Genomic DNA, 19,810 nt, shown 5'->3' on the forward strand with positions numbered 1-19,810 from the left:
ATTACATCAAATCCACCAACTGTGCAAGTTAATGTTAATGCAGTCAATGGAGGGTAAGCTGGTTTACTTTCTACACATGTTGTTGCTCTTTACATGTCTGTCAGAGGATCTGATACAACAATGTGAACTTTTCCCACTAGAATATAATGATATGGTTCTTTTTCTAAGAGCTTGTTTTGTGTTACACTGCGTTATCCTGAAATCCTAGAAGGTGTTTGATCTGCTGTTCTGCATGTTGCCCGGACCATTATATGTCCTTGGCATATCAAATGGTTCAACAATGGCATGTTATCCCTCTGGCCTTGACTGCCATTTCAATATCATCTGTCAGACAGTACAAGAGGAGACCTGCTGCAACTGAAAACGCCCATAGCGTCTGAAATTACACAGCAATTTATATGTCATCTGTAATCGTTCTGCATCCACACCGTATACTGTGACAGCCATTAATTATCAGTACTTTTTGTCTCCCTCCTCCTCTGCTTTAGAAATATACCTGGATTCTCAGGGTGTTCACGCTTTGATATTGGAGACAGTACCGATAAAGGTGGACTACATTATACTATTGGTGCTGATAAGATTTCAGAACCTCTGTTTGAGAAGGCTTTCTTATCCGCTTGGAGTTGCTGGGTAATAAGGTATGTGTAATGCAATATATTAGTTGTAATGTATTATTTCCTTAAATGGAGATTATGCACACTGTAAAGGCAACAAAATGATTATGCAGCCTTCAATTAAATGTGAAACAACAGCTGCTCATGATGTCCATTAGGCATACATTTATGTGGACCATGATATTTGATTCTCAGCACTGTATTTCATATGTGCCCCATTGATTTCATTCTTAACCCAAGTGGAAAGGCTTAATGCCTATTACCCAATGTCAGGTAACGGTCCATCACTGCGATAGAAACAAAAATACATGTCTCAAACTAGACTGCTAGTTTGCTCGTCTACTTCCTTTCTTCTTTCTTAGTCCCGTTGCTAATTATTTTGTGCGTTGTCAGCTATTTAATTTCAACGTCAACTCACTATTTATTTTACTGTGGTTTAACTTGTTTTTCTTAGTTAGTGCCTTGGCTAAAAAGCTGTTTTGGAATGTGTACACATATTAGTGTTATACATTAAAATGTTAACAGAATAAACTAGTGGTTTTGTATTTGTCGTAATGGAAAGGTGAACCCTAACCACAGCGAGACCCTTTTCATTGGGAAAATATTTTCGTTTTCATTGGGAAAATACTTTCAATAAATATTTTCAATAAGGACAGTCTCTAGAAAGACACCCTGCTGTTGAGTTATTCAAATGGAACTTTTCAGTGGTTTAATCACCATAATTGTATTACATTGAGCTCTATTACAGTGTTTTGGGATGTCAGCAGAAATCTCAGATATATAGATATTGTTAAATGAGAAAATGTGTAATTTAGAGTTTCAAGTGACTCATCTTTTTTTAAACTTTCACCTCTAAAGACACACATAAAACAAACTGCTCTCTTTGTCCTACTGCGTTGAGTTGAGGCTTATGACAAATATGTCAACACAGAAAAGATAATTGGATAAATCAGGGTGCATTTCTCCCTGCAGCATTGGATAATCCTCAAGTCTGTAAAACAACTTTTTGTCATGGGATCCATTTCGCTGACGCAATATCTTGAGACACATCAGCAGACAGGAATTGTGGGCAATTAAGCATATCTCTGTCTATCTAATCCTGTTCAATAGACTGTCCATGGAGTTTCCCAAGGATGCTGAGGACTGAGCCTGAGAAGTGGCCTGGAAGTGAACTTTAAGTATGTCTGACACATATCAACCTCTGACCTGTGGCGAAACAAAAGAAACAAAAGAGACACATGATTATTTCCTGGAAAGGTTTACTGACTGATAAGAAGCATAACAAATATCATAGGTTGTTAATTTGGCAAATCGCTGATTAAGTCAAGTAACAACATTTCATATAAATATGCAATGTATTATCTGTAACTGACCAGAGCTCCAAATTCAATATTTTGTTCTCTAGTTTTCTCATTTGTTTTATATATTCTTTATCTTCCAATCAAGTAAAAAATGATATTGCTGTCCCGCCGTACACTTGCTTAACATTTCTGATTCCTCTGTCGGCTGCATCCTTAATCTCCTGCAGACTTCAAATCACCACATCTGTCCAATCTCTGCTCAACATCTGACATCATGCAGCTGTTGCTATGGGGAGCCGTCCTTGCATGGAATGAGCTTTGCCTGCACTGTACCACAGTCACAGTTACTCATGCTACAGTAACATCATAACCTGTCCTCTTTAGTATATACATGCACACACTCAAGCACACTGTCTCTCCGTCATGGTGTGAAGTGTCAGTGGAAACGGGAATGCAGAAACTGTCCGACACCGAGCGTAGCAGTACTTTTATTTGATTTATTACATGAATGAAATGGCTAAACATTATTATTGGGCTTCTGGATCAGTACTGTTGTTTGTGTTTGAGGGGCTGAAAGCTAACATTACGAGCATATAAACACACAACCATCTACATGTGCTCCTTTTAGACAAGCCTAATTATTTCTTTCAAATACATCGGTATAATTAACATTAATAAGGCACTTATTAAGCTGTCCAGTGTGTCACAGTAATCCATAACAAAAAATGTTTCTGACATTAAATATATAACCTAATGGCCAGAAAACATTGGAAAAGAAAAATAATATGCATGCACTGGTTTATTTTTGTACCAAAGCAAAAAACAGGAACAATCATCAAATCTCACACTGGCCGAGCATTTGCTTGAGAGTGCATTTATATGAAGAATTTATGAAAATTCATGGATTTATAGAAATGATAAAAAGGTTAAGGTTAAGACTGAATACTAAAGGTTTTTGCATGACCCTTTTCAAAGAGAATGGGCCAAGTTAATAATGTGTGGCGTGTTTGGGCACAACCAAACATGTTCTTTTGAAATTCATAAAAGCACTGAATCCTTGTCCGAAATCAAACAGAACAGATCCCATGGCAGTTTGATGAGCCCCTGGAGTCTACAGCTCCTCTCACGTCCGTGCGTCAGACATAGGGCTCATCTGGACCACATCTGGACCTCATCAGGCCTCCAGCCAGCAGAGGGGGGGGAGGGGGGGGGGGGGGGGGGGGGGGGGGGAGCAGCCTCACACGGAGCACAAGGGTGCTCTGCAGAGGAAATTAAGAAAACGAAGGTGTGACACCTGGGTGAGCCAGCCTCACCTAAGGTCTCACTTCATTTTCTATTTAAGTTCGTCCAGATGAGTTCAGACCTATCTCAAAAAAAAAGATGTGGCTTTGAAATAAAAGCAGTGGGGACATTAATATAAGAGGGATCTGGGGTAAATGCGAGTTAATAGTAGTATGTGATGAGATAGGACTTTAATTCAGCACTGGTCTTCTTTGCTTAATGGATTTAGACTCCAAAAGACTGATTCAGACCAGCCCCTATCATTTGACATCAATACATATCAATTTTGACAAATTCCACAGCTTCTTTTAGTTAGTTTCAGGTCATATAATACTTCCCGTATTTCAGAGCAAGAGTCTGGTCTCCAGAGAAAGGTAAACCAGTGCAAGATGGAGTGTGAGCATCATGATTACATGTGTATACTTAATACATATAGGACAGCTATTTTCCTCTTTCATGTAGTGATATCATCCATGCCACATTGCAAATGGTCTTTGGATCCAGTGACCGCTAATCCTAAAATTGCATCGTGAAACCATGATCAGAGACTGCTGCTATATTACCTTACAGAGATGTCCCATAAATACTACCATTCACTTAGTGGTGCAGTTGAGCTACACTTGTGTACATGTTTGGTCCTCATTCAGTTAGTTCACCGTTGACTTGTTATCAGATAAAGGTTTAGCTTGGAACTAAGACATTGTCTTGTTTTTAAGACAAGCAGTACACTTCCTGTGGTATTTAGCAAACTTCTATCTGCCCAGCGGGACTCTTGACTGCCACTCGGCTGTATCCAAGCTGTTCCTGTTTAGCGCATTGACAGTGTATTTGACACAAGTCTTACTCAAACTTCCTCTCAGCCATAACAGACCTGAGGGCAGAGCAGGATGCAACGGTACATTTTGAAGGTTAACTCCGCTAATGAAGGCAGGCTGGCGAGCAGGACCCCTCGAGTTTTCGTGGCAAAGTCATCCACATGCCACTCTGCTGGAGAGCTGGACTAAGAGGGTCCTCATGCTTGTTACCAAGCTCCTGCAGGCAGCACCACAGACAGCCCCAGAGCAAAACCACTGTTAATGAGAAATGAACCCACTCAGTTATTACTTCCTTGAGACTGACGCTGATCAAAATACAACAGAGGTAGTTTCAACTAAGTGACTTTTATGCCAAAATATGATAAGCTGCTGAAGACCTCCACTTTACAGACTCACAGTAAATGGTAAAAACGGTTCAAATTAACCCTTAACTTACAATTGTTCCCCGTTAGAAAGACCCTTCGAGGACAAGAATATTTGTCTTACACAGATACACAGTATTACTCTGTGTTACTCAAGATTAATCTGTATATTAAGTTGGTGCAGCCGCTGTATGATGTTTACACTGAGATGAGATATTCAAACCCCATACTCCATGTTTTTATGGCTGCACCTTTCACTCAAACATTGTTTCACCCAAAATTTCAACCCAACACCTATATTTCGAAACTTAAATCTCAACTAGGTTAGAGCAATTACTCGGCAGCACAGCTTGGGTCATCTATGTTCTGTTGATATTCAAACAAACAGAAAAGATTTGAATGTGACAAAATGGGTTTTGGGAATAAAACAAATCTTAAACTTGTATGCCCATCTTAGACTTGTTATCAGTGATGCAGATATTCACATCAGATGTGAGAGACACATGCCTCTTCTATCTCAGAGTGGAGCATTTAATATCACATTTTGGTCTATTAGCATGCAAAGGGTGGAAAGGTCAGAGCAGGAGTGCTTTTACTCCCAAAACTGGTCTCATTGAGCGATGGCTAATATAGTGTGACTGGAAGTTTATTGTGATGAGGTGTTAGGGGACAATAGTAAATTTGAATTCAGTAACATGACAAAAAGCTTATTGATAACAGAATATGATTATAAGAATTTGATGTAAGATTTGTAGCAACACTATGAAGTTACAGTAATTGCACCCATTACTCTCATCTGTTTAATCATCCTGAAATGCTTTGAAATGTCTGTGTATTTCTGGTATTGCAGGCATGTCATTGCTGCTACCATGTGGTCAGATGACTGGTTGAGTGTGCTGACTCTCTGTCCATGTGCATGCTACATGGACAGATGGTAATGAGGTGTCTGAGATGCTGGAACTTTCCGTTGGTTGGGATAAAGCTCCCGCTTTGGTCCTTTCCTGTTATGATTTCCCTTGATACAAACACCCATTATGTTGTGTGTTCGCGTGAGGAGATGGAGCGTGGGGCCGCTCTGAGTGACTGATTGGTGTTCACATCTGGAAGTACACTCTGATGAGGAGCTCATGGCTTATACATGTACAGCTGTCTACTTAAAACACTTCCCTTATGAAAAAAGTACGCGTTCAGTACGCTTTAAGTCTGTCTGCACATCTGGGCAGGTGGGTGCTTGTGTGTGTTTGTTCTCTAATGTTTGCAATGTGCATCTTTGGGCATCTGCATGAACGTGTTTGTTTACCTGTGTATATACAGTGTGGGAGACAGAAAGAACATTGATGAGAGAAGAGAGGAATGTACTGCACTGTACGTAGGTGGTCTGATGAATATTGTTACCAGTTTACATGCTGGCAATGAAGGCTTAGCATGAGACTGCATCTTTTTCCTGTTTAACCAACATTTCAGCACAACACTGTGATTCAGAATACCATTTTTTGGTCTATTTCAAACAATTGGATTCAAGTTTGTTTTTGTCCTGTCCCGAAATAATGTAAAGCAAACTGTCGCATTGCTTTTAAACCCATGACAAAAGATAAAAAGGATTTTTGGAAGATTTCACCCTACTTCATTACTTAGATACAGGAGGTGGGGGTTGGCCTGGGCCTTGAAATGGAAACTTATCCAGTGTGAAATGGGCCTTGAGGCCAATCTGTTGGACCTGTCCAAAAGGAAAACACATCACACGCAGAGAAGTCTGATGTCATCAGGATCTGGGGGAGAGAAACCTGACATGTTGTTCACTCAAGTGGCTGTTGACACCACTTCAATTTATTGTCCCCTCATTATTTTTGTTCCATGATGAGGTACCAACAATCTCAATAAGGGAGTCAGTATAACAGCCGCAGCACTCATAAATAATGCAGCTGCTTGACTGGATACAGGCTGCATGGAGACTATGGGTTACAAACGCAAAGTGAGCTCCAAAAGAGACCTCACAGAATGAGCTTAGGGAGGTTAAAAGGCCTGTCAACAATATAAACAACATCCTGAGTGAAGAAAGAGGGGCCCTCTGGTGTTTTAATCTCTATTTTTTTCCTCCTGCTCAGCTTCTTTGCAGCTTTTGCTGAAATGTGTGGTCGTTTTCCATTTCCCAGCTTGCTGAAACAAAAGATCTGTCTCCTATTGCTGAATTCTTCTTCTACACCCGGCCCTAATCCTCATCTGAAGTGACTCTTCAGATGGGGCATCTCGGAGGTCACAGGCAAGATTGTTCAAGCTGACACTGACACAACAACCAGAGGCCTATGGCAGCTTATAGCAGTGTGGTTAAAAACTAGAGTTTCTGTTGAACATCAGACAAGCTAATTTTCGGTCTGTGTACTCACAGGAGTCTTCCAAAAGACTTTTTTGAATTCCTAAACTACAACTAAATTATTAGTACAAGCACAGAAAAACATGTCTTCCACATACGTAGACTATTATTCATTTAAGGACTTTGTATGTAGAGACAGGCATTGCTGGATTTATTCCGGGATGAAGCCAATCTATTGCTCCTCTTTTCCCACTTCATGCTCAATCTCTCCTCCACAGTCCATCTCTCCGAGGTAACAACACTCAGACTGACTCAGTCAACCATGTGCATTAGCTTGATCTTCACAGCAGTGTGTGATATCGACCACTATACTTTTGTTATGATAAATTTATGTCAGACGGTGGACATTTTTTAGAAGCTGCCAGCTTACCAGGTCTCTGATGTAAAGAGAGTAGAAAACTCATATCCCGCTCAATAAAGTTGAATAATTGATGATTGTAGCACTCATTACTGCATTCAGTGCTCATGGAACGGCCTACCTTGAGTTGTTTATTGATGTAATGGCGGTCATGGTTCATAAGGTCTTTGGTTAATGCAGGTGTTTGTTTGCACGAGTGACAAACAAGTTTGCAATATTATCAACCATCATTTTATAACCATAACCATCATTCATGGTTTTCATGAATAACAGTTGTCAAATAACTCTAGTGACAGGCATATCAGCAACTATGAAGGTGCACAATCACATTTGTAACTCAATCAGGCTATGTTTATTGTTTGGACCAAACCCAAAATATAAAAACATCACATAACGAGGTGTTTTCTATTGCGTAAGCCTGAATCAGATACAAAGGTACGTGATAACATTAGTGCAAGTGTATTGAAAGATTCCATAATGCAATGAATGAATGATATCATATGAATGTACAGATGTACACAGAGAAATAGGCCTTTTATATTAAACATTAACACTATTTCATTGAAGTATGAGGTCTAAATGGTGCCAACAGGCCAACACTTTAAAATGATACGCTGGTGCAAGTCCCAGACACAGCAGATGTGGATATATACTGACTTCAATCCTCAATATGGTCCTTCAACAACTCTAGCGTCTTTCAATCGACTTTCCCTCCCTGGTAAATGTTTTTTCGGAAATAAATATCCAAAATTTCTTTGTAAAGAAATTAGACTCCAAGCCTAACCTGAGGTAACATTAATGACATCATCAGGGTTTTTAATTTGTTCAGATTTTCAAACACTCAGAAAACATTAAATAACTGCTGTCACGGGTTAAATAGTACTCCCCATGATGAGTAAACTGTTCCTGATGAAGTGCCCCTTTGAATCTGCATTTCAGAGCAACATTCAGCTTTTTTGATTGTGTGTGGGCCTGTCAAACACAATATCATGCCACGGTTCACATTTGGAGTGTTTTGGCACAAGATGGACAGCTGTCACACATCGAGGACACATTAAAGTGGAGGAGGGAATTCCCTCAGTAGCTAGAGGGAACTCCCTGCTCCCACAGTGTCCCTTTAGTTGGGGCAGACTGTCCCTTGAGACCCTCATTAGCAGAGCAGTGATGACTGAGATTGAGTGAAAGCAGTGTGGTGGAGGTCCACTGGTGGCCCCAGAGAGGGTGACCGTGCCAGTGGGTTGGGCAGTGTGGGGGGGCGGGGGTGGACTTGAAAGAGCAGGGGACACAGTGGGTGCAGAGAAGCTCTTCAGCGGTCCTTTTAGTCCAGATCAGGTGTCAACACCGCATGCCAGAGTTTATATAGCATCGGGCAACAAGTTGTGAGGAAATTTGATCCTCTTAGGGGCGGCGTGTTGGCTTTCCTCACACTCAGGCAGCCCTATGGCAAGCCACCAAGCCACGGTTGCCCTACTACTTGAGGTTTGCATTACCTCTTCAACAGTACTAACCCATCCCTCCCTCACCTCTTGCCCCCCCAGTGTGAAGCCTGTCCAGCAACTCTCAGGTTTCACAGACACCGCTGGTAAATCCCTCTGACGACAGCTCTGTCGGCGGTGTATGAAGCAGAAAGAGGATCGTGTGACGGTGGGCCGCTCCCTGGACCTGGTGTGTGTGGAATGCCCCGGAGAAAGAGAGCAGGATATCGCCACTTCTAAGAGGAGGATACTTCTGTTGCTCATCTCTGCATGTAACACAATCGCTCTTCGTGTGCTATGGCAGTGTAGTACGCTCCTCAGACTGAACTTGTATACCTCCTCTTTCTACCACCCTTCTGACTCCATCCTATCAATGTCTCTCAAGTCAGGGCAAGCTTGGTTTATGTCTTCAGATGAATGGGGATGATACAACATATCTGCATTTGTTGGTGTAAAATGGCAGCCGAATATAATAGAAAACACTTGATCCTGTTGACAATCTCTGAATGATACTTTCACTCAAACTCATTATTGACCTATAACCCGCACTGAGGGAGAGACAAGAAGCGCCATCTGGCACTGGCACAAGAGGTGTCCTGAAGAGTCTTATCTCCAAGGGCGACTTGGTATAAACAAACAGAAGCACTAACTATGTTTACAGTGGACTTATAAAAATACCATAAAGGCAAAGTTAAACAAAGAAATTCTTCTAGATCTCCTAGAAAATAAAGGAGGATTTAAAATCTCAAAATCAATTCATGACAACCCTCCTCATGGGAAAAAATCAGTTTTATTGGTAATGCATGTGTTGAGTGTGATGACTTCTCCATGAAACTCATTCGTGGCCCAAAGAGGGAAAAGCTGGCAAGACACTCAACCCGATCCGCATTCTGATCCTGATTTTGTTTTGGAGTGAAGTGAGATGCTTCACATTATATGAGCTTATTCTGGATAGCTACGGACGGTTTTGTTTTTGCTTCTCATTCAGGCATGTCCTGATATATGAGCTCTCTTTTTAGCCTGAAGATAATTGTCTTCTCCACTTTGAGAAATGACCCAAAATATATCTTCTGGAAGGGTTGGAGTAAGTAAGATATGGGCATTCCTTGAACTAGACTTGATGAAGTGTAGTCTGACACTATTATCTCTTGTAAGTCCTATCCTGCTTTATTAGAGAGCATTATGCTATCAGTTGTACCAGGCCCCCAAAGGCCCACTACTTATTCTAACAAGAGGATACAGAAGATGTAATAATGTGGTCCATTAATAGTTTTATCTAAAGACAAATGCTTTCACAGATACCGTATATAGCTCTAAAGAGCCTTCTCTGCTCTTGTAAACAATCTTCTCATGTATGACAGCATCTGTGACAGGAAGCCTAGTCAACACTCTTTAATCCAAAATAAACTATCCTCATTTGGAGATACAGTTCAGATATTGTAAATATTGCTTTAAGAAGGTTTACACATGGAGGTGAGAGTTATTGGTTTCTGCAATTTGAGGCTGGTGATGTGGGCCTCTGAATACAGCAGATAGTCGAACCTCATAGTCACTCTCCAGGTGATGTATTATTCAATCAAAATATTAGTTTCTGCCTCATGTGGTGAACTTCTCATTGTGTTTACTTTACATTCACATGGCTTACATTAAACTGGCCAACCTGTGTGGCCAATACAATTAAAGATAATTGTGTAAAAAAACTGTCTGTGATTTAACAAAGTCTTTTTCATGACTTAAACATACATTTAATGTGTTAATTGTTAATTAGTGTCAATATCTGGATTTTCTTCTCTTTGGACAGACCCAGGCTAGCTGTTTCCCCATGTTACCAGTTATCATGTTAAGCTAAGCTAACTGGCTGTCTTAATAATTTATTGTACAAACATGAACGTTATTAGGGATCTTCTCCTCTGATTCTCAGCAACAAAGTAAAAAAGCTTACTTTCCAAAATATCAAACTATTTCTTTGAATGGTCGACTGATGCAGAGGAAATGGAAAGGCAGTTATAACACAAAAAAACAATAGTAGACAAAATGGCTAAATAGAATAAAATGCTGCCTTAGCATGGAACAGTTTGGAGAGGTAACCATGACGGCAGATGCAAGAGCTGGTGCCATGGTGGGTCGGGTCTGAGCAGAGATGATAACCTGTAACCATAGCGTGTCGTCTCCACTCTGGACGCTACGTCTGCGGCTGGATTCCACCCAAATCACTTGGAGATAAGAAGTCTGAGGAGATCAAAACAAAAACCCAGATCAGATCTCTGTCAGGTCTGTCAGCATGACCAGAATGGCCTCAGATAAAGCCAGTCCATCATCCCGTAAAAAGCAACATCACTGAGCGGTCTGTCTGCAGGAGTCTGCTTTACCAGTTCCTCCGCCAGTAAATGAGCAAACAGATGAAAAGGCAGACAGCTTGGAAAGAGAAAAAGAGATGAACATGAACTACATGAACTACATTCACATGTTTGTTTTGTCATCACATTGAAAGCTTTTTTCAAGAGTATCACACTGAAGTTGGTGAGTTTGAGGCTCCCCTCTCGAATGTCCCCAACAATAATAATAACAATATCAACATCTCAGTATGAGAAACTCTGTCAGCATGAAAGAGCCTTGCGTGAAATGAAATCTGGGTGCTCCGAATGTTATCCAGGAGATCTAACTAAAATACCCCTATTCCCTCCATGCAACAACAAAGGGATGCTCTGCTGATAATCTGTATTCCGTGCATTGACAGTGAAAGGGAGTTGAAAGCAGCAGGAGCATCTTTAGCGGCTGTGAGACAATGTTTTTTATTTGAGGGGGGGAGTGACTTTTGTTTGAAGTGGGAGATAAGAAAGGCAGATCAGAGAGAAAAGGGATGAGAGTCCAGCAATAACCATGAAACAAATAGCGTGCAAAGCAATGGCAAAACAGCAATGGCATGTTCATCATAATGCATGAAGGTTAAATCCAGACATTAGACAAAGCCATAGGCTCTTTTCACAGCATCAATTTTGAAATGTCATAGCAGATTAAACGCAAGTGTAACGAATAAAATGTGTTATGGTCCGGTTCTATTAAGTGTCACAGCCATTATAGACAATACCAGGTCTGAGTTCCACCTAAATGAAACTGGCCTAATTGTTTACTAATGTGAGGGAACTTAGGTCATTGATTTAATTTGAGACCATCAGATACACTCACCATTGCAGGCCGTAATCTTAACGGTCGCTAGCTTATATGTTGATTGGAGGCATATTTCAGGAACTGGTGACACATTCATTTGTATTCTAATGAATACATCCTCATGAAAACACAATGTGTGAGGATTAAACAGATGATACATAACATGTCAATTAGTGAGATTTAGTAATGCTGAGCTAATTGGCTGCTGACTGTAGCTTGATATTTTGCTTACAGGTGTGAGAGTAGTATCACTCATTACAATCTCACCAAGTGTCATATCTGCCCTACCTCTCAGGTTATGTTTAGATGTTTAGTTGTTTCTTGTCACCCATTCATTAGTGTTTCCTGTTTTATTTTGATAACCTCTCTTCTCAGATTCCTTCACTTCCTGCCTCAGTGTTTTTCTACCTGTTTTGAACGTCTGCTCTGCCCCAATTAGTTTCACCTGCCCCTCATTAGCTCTGCACTCACCAGACCTCCTGCTCACCTGTTCCCACTTCCCAACTAGTCACTCACTATTGATACCAGCTTAGTGCCTCTCTTCTTTGTCTCTGTCTTTAGATGCAATAGGAGTTTAGTGTACCGTCCAGCTAAGACTGTTTCTTTAAGGAACGTATCTTCATCGTATATGCATGTCTCGGAGTCCGCACATGGCTCTGTCCTGCTCCTTGCACTGAAACACCAAGAAAGTCCAATTCCAAAAGTTGTATTCTTTCTGATTTCAAATATACATATGAAGAGAGCAATAGTTCATGCAAATCATAAGTCCATCACTAATCACTCCATTGTTACTGCCGTTGTTGAGTACTATGTTCCAATATTAAGACCTGACTGATTCTTAATGTACAGTTCCCTCAACATGTTACAATTTTCATCTAATCTAATCTAATGTGAGAAAAGTGGATGTGCTCCAAGTGACACTAAGGTTTTCCACAATATTATCCAGATCCCCATTAAAGCTGAACAACTGCTGCCAGAGACAAGAAAGAGCTAACGCCAAGAGAAAATAAAAGTCACTTTCTTAATGCTTTAAAGTGAAGGAAGGAGGACCTCAGAGCGGAAAGACCTAGAGAGTATTTGAAGAATGGATGCAGGGTCGTGGGAAGTTTCTGTCATCAGAGCAGATACTTTGGGACTTGAAAGTTTTCATGAAATATTGTAGCTGTTACATTGTGCAGATGCAGAAACAGACAAGTTCAAGGGCTCACAGAGAAATATTCTCAGACTTGAGTATTATTAACTTTCACTACTTTGTTTTGATGGGAGACATTCTGACTTCTTTTGAAGAAACACATGGAATCCATATTATTTTCCCCGTGGTAGGGGCGTATAAATCTGACTCATGTTTTGGTATGTTTCCAACTTGCAGGATGCTCTATATTTTATGTCATCATTGAATGGTTTTGGTAAAACAGTAAAATCCGAGGAATCCATATTGGATGATTCTGCACCTCAAAATGTACAGTATGAATTACATGTTCCGATGCCAATGCAGGAAGTAGTGTGTATATTATGTTAATTAAAGCAATAATTGTTTACCATAGATCTTTTATTTTGTCCCCCTACAGACCTAAAAGTGTCTTTTTATTAACCGTAACCACAATCATTACAAACATAAATTGGATAACCTCAACCATAATCTAGTTAATTTGGTATAACGGTGTTCTTTCTCTAACCTTTCTCTAACTACCTAAAAACATTGGCATTGAATGTAAAACGCATAGAATGTATTAGGGGTTTTACAGCATGGTCTGATATCACACACAATTTTAGAATAATATATTGTTCCCAATGTTGTAGCTTCACCTTTGTGTAGTCAGCAAAGTATCAAAGAAGGAAAAGCAGACACGATTTAGATTCATGGCCTTAAAATGTTTTCATGATAACTACAAAGAAAACCCTTTTTTAAATAGTTTTTAAACTTTTGATACAGTTAACACATATTTATCAAGGCCAGTTGAAAATATAAACTAATTGTTATTCAGCGGTTGTAATCCATCATGATTCAGTTTTCTTTCTTCATTCTTTGATGAAGAAGATGTCTAGGCTTCCAATATTGTAAACACAGTGCATGATGACACTAACAGTGGGGATCCCCTCTCAGGATTGGTCAAATGTATTGAAAATGTAGAAATAGCTTATCGATAATTAGAGAGACATGACCCAACATCAAATAACAAAAGAGTTTGTCCACAATTACAAATGAGGCTCCACTGTTCTAGGACCCCACCCCTGATTAAAAAAATCCACGTTGAATGTCCCTGGATGGAAAATTCAATTAGAGCCAGACTGTTAGCCTGAATAATTAATGGTTGTAATTTCTGTGTAGAGGCGTCGACTCACTTATTCTGAGAGGCACCCCTGCAGACAGAGAACTGGTATAGAGCCAATACAACACACACACTCAGAGGATACAAAGAGGATATTGTAATGGAAGCATTGTTCATTCTTCATAAACAGTAAATCATTGCGCTTGCCTTTATAAACACGTCACAAAGTAAACTCGGGGTCATTTTAAATATAAGAGTAATTGTATATCTCCCTCTATGCATTTAAATCAACAGAAGTGAACAAAATAACTTTTTAATTTGGCGTAATGTTTTCTCAGCGGTCATTGTGCTGGTGTTGTTTTGTGCAGTTTTTCTGGGCTCTTATTCAGTTTAACAAATGGGGCCTAAGACAATTGTGGCACTCGCTCAGCCTTGGCCTAGTTTTGCGGCTGCACAGGCTGTATATAATACCACAAGAGGGGATGTCAAAACACCCTGCCATAAAATGGTCGACCACCAGTTTAGTCAGTCTTTATTGGATCTGGCCTCCATTATAAAAGCTTGGTGAAACACATTTTTAAAAAAGACAGCGGCTGACAAGATGCTGGAGCCAAACTCAGGGCCAAATTTTAATTAAATTGTTCAATTGGAGTCGTTTTCTTTTCCAGGAAAATATTCATCTTTCAGTATGAAATGGCATTTGTTCATAATGGCCCACACAAAAGCAACGAGACAAACCATGTGTGTGTGTGTGTGTATCATTCTCTCACTTTGTGTCTTTGCGTTGCATGCCTGGCAACTATCTGTTTGCTTTGGTTGTGGCCCGGCTGTTGTTTCTCTCCCAGCTCACGCTCTGGAGATAAGGACAGGAGAGGAATTGAGATAACGCAGAGGCCCAGACAAACCCCCCTTAATCCCCGGAGAGGCAACACTGTGATAGCCTCATTCCTACCCTGATTTAGTGACTCTGACACTACATAATTACCCCGTAAGCACAGATAATCACAATCTGTATCAATGAGCAATTAGTGTAGACATGGGCTGAAGGCTCCCCTGGGGACGCCAAGTCGGAAGCTTGCAGGGAAGTTTGGACGGATGGTGAGAGAGGACCGGTGCTCTACTGGAGCTCTGACAGACCTTATGATGACATGTTGACACATAATAGAGCAACTCTGTGTCCCTCACATTAGCAGCAGCATCACTGTCCATATCCATTCCCACTGTTTTGATGCTCAAAGTAGTCCAGCAGTGTACTGCAAACAAAGAGGAATCTGGCAGGTTCTCCCAGGCTAATGAACTGCTGTTGAATGTGCTTCTGCAATAAATCCAGTGGCTGTGGCGCAGGGTCTATTTGTTTAGAGGCAGCCACGTCATCTGGAGGAGCATGAGAGTTCAATGGGGAGCAGACACCACTCGCAAGCCCCTCAAAACAAGACTCCTTTACATGTTGGAGGACCAGACATAACCCAATAAGTCTGTTTATTGCAGCGGCCAGAGGACATGTACACACACACAAAATTGGTTTCTGGAAACTGGAGATAGCTCTGAACTTGTGCAAGTGAGCCTGAAGGTCACCGGTGGATTAAAACATGATTTCCTAGAATCACAGTGGAGCTGTCAAAGTTACGAGTCTCTCCAAAGATTTTAATGTTCAAAAAGCTTTTACTTCTGTCTCTTTTGTCTTTGTAGACCAACGTTTCCATTATGTTTTATGGAGAAATCGTGTAAATTATCAAGTTTTGATTTTATTGTGCAAAATATCACATTAACACAAGTATTAGAAACTCTAATAAGGGTGATGATCCCCAAAATAATTAAGACTATAATTAAGATTCTTTATGGGGAAATTACTTTTAGAAAGCTGAATTCTTTGGAGAAGCCGCCTTGACCTCACCACTTGTTCAGCCTGCTAATAATGTGAGAACATGCATCTAATTGAGGCAACACCGAGCCACTTCTATGGAGCTGATGTTTCATGTGGACTGGCCCGAGGCAGAATCTGATCCCCGCAGCCTCTTAAGACAGCATAATGGAGTAGTTAAAAGAGGGCACTATGATAACCTTTGGCTTTATTATCCACATTTTATTTTCCAAGGGCATGTGTCAAGATTTTACCAGGCATTTTCCTTTCACTTGCATTCTATGAAACATTATAGTTTTGCAAAAACAATCTCATAAAGCTCCCCCAAATGTCAAAGTCTGATCAAAAGACGGCTGCAGTAAATTAACATGAGCACTCTTGTTTTGGTGTCATGCCTTTAAGTGCAATGGTTAGAAAGAGAGCCGCTGAAGTGTTTTTCTCCTGAGGTTTAACATTCCCTCCCTTCATCACCTCTTCTCCAGCATGTGTGTCCAAACGGAAAGTGGAGGCCTGTTAGAATCAAGGGCCTTATGCAATCATACTCCAACAGGGGCAAAACAATCACAACTCAGCACGGCAGAGAGTCAAAGTTCAAGAGAGAAATGTTATTCATTTTGAGAGAATACTCCAGGGTCTTCACAGCAACTTTGTTGGGTAGACTTTCTGTCAGGATTGCATGCCTGGCCATCACTGATGATTAGTTGTTGTTTTTCCTCCTGACTCCCCAAGAGAGAGGTTATCACTTCACCCAACCAACCACACATACCTGTAATTTTTGAATAGTTTTGTGACTGCATTGTTTCCAAACTTGTTCATTGTGTTATTCGCTATCTTTTAAAAGATGACAATATTATATATTTCAACAAATCCCTTTGATCCTAACAAGTACTACAAATATAGAATATTGCCAATGTGTTCCTAAACTGGAACTAACTAGCCCAAACTATGAAGTTACCAAATTACCCAAATGTATGAATGTGGACACTTTTGGCCATATACTGTATCATAATTCCCTTTTAATCCAACATTGCTCAGTGATTCCTTTGTATAATGTGAATCTGAATATCTGGCATGTCACTGTAAACATGAACTCGGCTGTATCGGACCTTTGACCTCATGCTGCAGGATGAGCCTCTGATGACACTGCAACAGCTGTGGCTGCTATTCTTTCAGCTCACAGACACTGTGTGACTGGAGCATCGTGTTTGAAGTGTGAGAGGAGAAAGCACGGACAGTATGCGGTGGACTCTGTAATTAGAGACCCTCAGTGCGCAGGGGGAGAAGTCAGTAAAGCTGTAAACACTTCCGACGAATATGCTTCTCCTTTAGACTCCTGCAAGTGCATAAAAAGTGCTACATTTAACATTGCTGCCCCTCTGGTTCCCAACAGGCTTCCAATAAACTTTCATATGTAAGTGCACACATGCTGTGGCGCTGTCTTGGCAGTTTAATCATCTTTAATTCCTGTTTCCTACTTTACACAAAAATGGGTCCATTCTACAAGGAGCTCCATCAACACTCAGTGAAAAGGTATTTGTTTGGATTTCATTCATGTGCAGATTTATGTGTGTGTGTGCCTGGGTCTGTGTCGCAAAGGTTGATTAATTCTGACACAGGTTGACAGTTCTCTTGCAGCGGTGATATATTTTACCACACATGTGCTGGCGATTGGAGAACATTTAAACTGCTCACCTTTCCCCTGTGAAAATATCCTTTCAGCTTGATAGCTGTGAAGCAGGTCTGTCTCTCCTAATCTGTCAGAGCGGCACTGAAACGGCTGTGATTATGGTCTAGTCAGGAGCTTAAATAATAATAACTGGCTGTGCTGAGAAACCCTGCTGGTTTTCCACTATCAAAACAATATGGCTCTTGGTTCACTTCTTGTCTTTTGCAATTACTTAAGGGATACAGCTTTAAATGCAATATTTCAATGTACAATGATTGTGTTTAGTGAGTGGGTGGTATTACAAGTTCCTTCTGTTCTGAATTTACTATGCTTTGTTTTGTTTTATTTTATATTATTCGATTTGATTTTATTGCAATACCGATTTTGGCCCCATCTCTATCAGGAACCAGTCAAGGAAAGCCATCCGACAACAGAATAATATTTTTTGGGGTAACTTTCTGATCACACAACCATGCTTCTATCCCCATGTTTTAATGCACATTTTGAGGTATCGCATTGAAAAAGATCTATTTAAACGGCAACATTTTATAAATCATCAGTTTACACTCGTTTTGATGAGTTTTTGGTCAAAAAAACGTTGATGCACAAAATGGGTTATTGAAACTTTGACGAATAAGTTCTTACCAAGCAAACATTTATCTCACATGACTAATCAATTGTTTCTGCTGTTGGCATCTTCTCCGATGTTCCCATAATTTGATAATGCTTGTCTTTCATCTCCCGACAGCATGAAACATGACCAATACTAGCTGACACAAAAGAACAATTAAAACTTACCCAATCGAAAAAAAATTCCTGAAGACCTCTCTCCATTTTCCTGTCATAGATGGGTTAGGTTGCCATGGGGACTTTGTTTGCAACCACTACTCCTACTACTCTATTTACTCGTGGATTAGCCAAACGCAGCCTAAAACCTTTATGCAGCGATTGGCTTGAAAGGTTGCGGAGAGAGATCGGGGATGCAGCGTTATGCAGCTAGGAGGTGGATTTTCTCCCTTCCTTTCAACATGGCCAAGCTTTTAGACGTGGTAAGGTGACACGTTGTATGTATGACGTAGTATGACGTTTGTTTCAGGCATATTAAACTTATCACATTTGGGAAAAGTTCATGTTGTGCAAGGTCATGATTGATCATTTAATTCATTAGTTGACCCTCCTCATACTGTGTATAGTTTGATTAACTGTGGTACGGTCACATTAAACCACTCTTGGTAGTCCTTCAATTAGCAACTGTGTTACAATTGTGATTGATAAATCAACATTTTTGGAAATTATGGGGCACTGACAGAAGTTAAATATCCATTGAATGAGGGCATCTGAATAATGTACCTACAGTAAGTTATGGTTATTATTCTTAGAATATTATGAACTGCACTATGGGTCACGAAGAGCTATAGGCTAAAGTAAAAAGTGCTCTGCATTGTAGGATCCCAAAGGTCAACAGCCAGCCAGCTCTGAGGTTTAAGCCTCCAGGTGGAGTCGGTGTGGACAGACCATTTATTCTCAAAGGAACACGGGGACTAAGTCCCTATAATCACATTCATCTTTTGTTCTGTGACACCCAGACCAAAGAGAGTAAATAGTAGAACAATGCCGTTGGTGATGTCCTTAAATGCACGAGGCAGCTCATTAGGCTTTGATTGATGGTGTTACTCTCAATGGGACCAAGGAAGAGGAGAGGAGCAGATTTACAGTGACAGCGGCTTGAATTAGTCAGAGTACTCGCTGGTAACACAGCAGCCTGGATGAAAGAGAATAGAAAGTTAAATATATTTCTGTGAGTTCTTAGTTTGGAATGTTTCAAGTCATCGTGAGAGAGACAGGTCATGTCTCCAGATAGAATATTTCCACAATTTATTAATATGATTTTTGTCCATTTTATGCTCCTGAAGTCAGTGCCACTGAACATATTTTAGTATTGAATGCACAGTAAATTAACACTGACAAGCCCGGGTATGCCAACACCACCGCCCGGCTACTCTTCCCCTACCAGGCTGCGTGTTGAATGATCCAGTGGGATTATGGGATGCTAGAAGCACCAAATAAAATGTCATCATGTTGACAGACACGTTAAGCTGTCTACATCTCTTGTGTAGCTGGGCATAAGTATCATATGTGAGGCAATGATTGCTCCTCGCAGGCTGCTGTGCAAAAAAAGGGAAAACACTATTTACAAACAGAAATGAAAGAAAGTATGAAATAAGAAACTGCGATGACCTGTACAGTATCGACACTGCTGCAGCTGTT

Source organism: Cyclopterus lumpus, chromosome 5, assembly GCF_009769545.1.
Source record: "Cyclopterus lumpus isolate fCycLum1 chromosome 5, fCycLum1.pri, whole genome shotgun sequence".
Taxonomy (NCBI): domain Eukaryota; kingdom Metazoa; phylum Chordata; class Actinopteri; order Perciformes; family Cyclopteridae; genus Cyclopterus; species Cyclopterus lumpus.